The following is a 3,715-nucleotide window of genomic DNA, read 5'->3' as shown; positions in this document are numbered from 1 at the left end:
TTGGAACAGGGTTAGGGTTAGGGAGGGATGTGATGAATCGGGGGTCTCCATCACCTCTATCATGTCTCTCAGACACACATTCATACCGAGGGAATTCCCCCTGGGCCGCAGCACGCCTGTAATATACAGCCTGTCTCTGGCGTGGGCGTCCACACACATAGAGGGCTATTGGCTTCCTAAACCTATTATTGTATCAGTGCTGCGCTGACCATTTATCTCAGTGAAATCAAATAAACTGCTGGACTAACACCCCAGTGTCTCGTAGACCTACGGTCGCGGGCGTGTGCATGTGTGTGTGTGTGTGTTTGTTAGATTATAGCATACCAGTAAGACTCCCTAAATCGGGAGATAAGCGACCGTCAGGTCGCATACACAAACTTTAGAAGGCAATTGGTAGCTAATCAAGAGGGAATATGGGAAATGGGACAGATCCATGTTGATGACATGACTTTAGAGATACTGTGTACCGCTTTGCGTAATTTTAGGGCAAAATCTGTAGGAGCAGTGTCAGAAAATGTGTTTTTAAAAAATCAGCAAGATGGTGGGGCTAGATGAGATACTGTGTATCGCTTTGCGTGATTTTAGGGCCAAATCTCTAGGAGCAGTGTCCAAAAATTTGTTTTGCAAGAATCTGCCTCATGGTGGCGCTGAGCCATGTGAGAAATGAGGGGTGGAGGTTGTGGTTTGGCAGCCAAGGAGTGTGTGTGCAAAGTTTGGCATGGATTGGGGCAACAGTGGCGGAGATATGAGTAGGGCAAAAGTGTGACATGTGACGTGTGACAGACAGACTGACAGACAGCCGGTGGAGGTTTTGATAGTAACTGCGACCTGGCGGTCGCAATCAGTAATAACATACTTGAATTTGGTCCATATAATCCTCTTGCAAGTGGTTAATGAATAACAATGTGTCCATATTTTGGGTGGGCTTGTGGGGAAGGTTGAGGGTGATGGGAAGCTTCGGTATGTCTGTATATTTATGTCTTTCTTTCTTTTTATCTTCCCTTTTGATGTTTTTCAATGTTTTTGCGCCTTAAGAAACCCTTTGAAAATGAGATGGTTCATCTCAAGAAGGTTATGTCTTTCAATAAATCAATCTCTAGTAGGCTTCAGATTTCCTGATGCAAGTTTCTGCTTGGCCTCCCATGAAGTCCTTGTTTTATGATTAGTAAATAATGTATATCTAAGGGATAATGTCCGCACACGATATAATGCTCTCCCGTCTTTTATTTTTTATTATTTTCAACCAACAAACAACGTTTCAAAGCCCTGCTGGGCGAAACGTTGTTTGTTGGTTGAAAATAATAAAAAAGAAAAGACGGGAGAGCATTATATCGTGTGCGGACATTATCCCTTATTCATTCACTGTTTCCTGGATCCAGCACCGTACAGTATACACGTTTTGGGGATGTGCATATGCTATTCCTTTGGTCTAGTAATGTATATCTGTCATAAATCAACTTATTTTTTATACATTTATACATTTGATATAAATGACTGCTAGCTCTGAGACCACGGGTCCATTTCAGTCGGGAGATGAGCTGTCACAAAAGCTTGTGTTTCTATAAACATGAATCTACAGCAATGCTTTATTTGGATTTGTAACATTTTGGAAAAAATGTAAATGAGTAACGCTTAGCCACATGAACTCTAGCATCCCTATTCTGGGCAAGTAATAATACAGTAGGCCAACATCCAGCAGAAATAGTCTAACATTCAGTGAAAACAGCAGATCTATGCTCACAACATGACACGCTGTGAGCGTCTATTTCTGTTATTTGACTTGCAACATCCACACCTGACAACTGCACAACGTCTGTATTCTGTTGATGAATTGTCTGCTTTGTCCCTTCTCAGACAGGCAGACAGACAGACAGACAGACAGACAGACAGACAGACAGACAGACAGACAGACAGACAGACAGGCAGGCAGGCAGACAGACAGACAGACAGACAGACAGACAGACAGACAGACAGACAGACAGACAGACAGACAGACAGACAGACAGACAGACAGACAGGCAGACAGACAGACAGACAGACAGACAGACAGACAGACAGACAGACAGACAGACAGACAGACAGACAGATCTTCTGTACTGCCCGACGTACCCGTCACCCTCAGTGTTCACTGTTCATTAATTGTGGAAGATGATACGACAGCATTATGCTCCTAAATGACCAACACGACTGTTACTGTCTTTGAAATGGATACTTACAACACCCGGGGGAGACCGTATACCTGAAAGTCACCGGGCCTTCAGCTCCTCTGGGTAAATCTTTAACCGCGTATTAACCCTAGCATCCCTATTCTGGGCTGGGGACATTTGCTGAAAACAACCGGTCTACAAGCTCACAACACGTCACGTTGCGAACTTGCGACGGCTTGTGAGCATAATAAGCTATTCTCAGTGAACATATTTAGTGCGGCCCATGGGAATATGGTCAAGTATTGGGTGGTTAAATGGGACACTTGCTGCCAATTCCCTCTTCAATCACACAATAAGTGTGGAACTTCTTTAGAGAACCCCTCCCATGGTCCCTTGCAGTCAATTAGGATGAGTTATAGCACCTTTACCAGTCTTCAGACCACTCATTCACCACACACCGCAACCAATGGCGCAACACTGTTACACAATACGTGTTCTAAAGGGTACTAACACTGACAGCGGAGGAAACCATATACTGTACAATGCACAAACCCGCTCGTCACAGGCAGGCGAGGCAGCCATGTAGAGCTAAAGTTGATAAGGCAGGTTCAGGAGGTAAAGACCAACCTTTATGTATCCCTGACATAGATAGATCCATTGTTCCCAATCACCACCACATAAGAAAGAACTAGAAAAGGTGCTAGCCTAGAACCAGACCAATCTGCCTGGGCAAAAAAAACTTTGACGAATATGGGTCTGGCCCCGCTCAATTGTGAATCCATTTCCGTCCGTCCCCCCAAAAAGGGGAACCAATTAGGGCCCAGCAATGGTCTGGTCTAACCAATTGTGTCCAGAGCCTTGGAAATGAAAATTCTGCTCGTGAGTCCAGACTAATATCAGACACGCAGTGAGGAATTAGTAACACCATTAGCAACACCAGGCTACCTCGGAGCACAGGTCTCCGCCAGGTCAGGTATGCTGTAGGTTATAGTGGTCCAGCAATGTTCGGAATTCGCCAATCAGGATGGAATATGAAAGATCACTTAACTATAGAGATAATGAGTACTGATTTGCAAGCTGTTTGGACAACAGCACGTAAGCGTTCACCCGCGATTCTGACTCCTGACTGCTGTCGGCAGGTTAGCGTGCACCCGCGACGGCAGGTTAGCGTTCCTTTCACCGGCGATTCGGACTACTGGCCGCTCGAAACAACGGCTCGAAAGACTACACCTCAAACCTGAGTCTCATCCATCTGCACATGGCCTTCATGGGTTAATAAATCATTTCATCTTCAGTAGAGGAACTCTCAGATAGAGGATCCATTCAACGTCCAGTGGGATGTAAACTTGTGCCCCCTCATACTTCTTTGTGTTATAAAACTGTCTCAATAGCCTGAGAGTATATCTTCATGCAGTTTGCAGTGCTTAACCGATCCAGATCAAGGCAACCAGATATTGTGCCTGACAACATGTCCAGTTTGGAGAACTGCATTTGTGGTCTCTAGATCATTCACCGATTGTGGACATGAGTGATGAGGTAATAAAACTCCAATTGTAACCACTCTACAC

The sequence above is a fragment of the Nannobrachium achirus genome, assembly GCF_963921795.1.
Source record: "Nannobrachium achirus genome assembly, chromosome: 12".
Lineage (NCBI taxonomy): Eukaryota > Metazoa > Chordata > Actinopteri > Myctophiformes > Myctophidae > Nannobrachium > Nannobrachium achirus.
The sequence above is the reverse complement of the archived record's forward strand: the minus strand, read 5'-3'. Positions refer to the sequence as shown.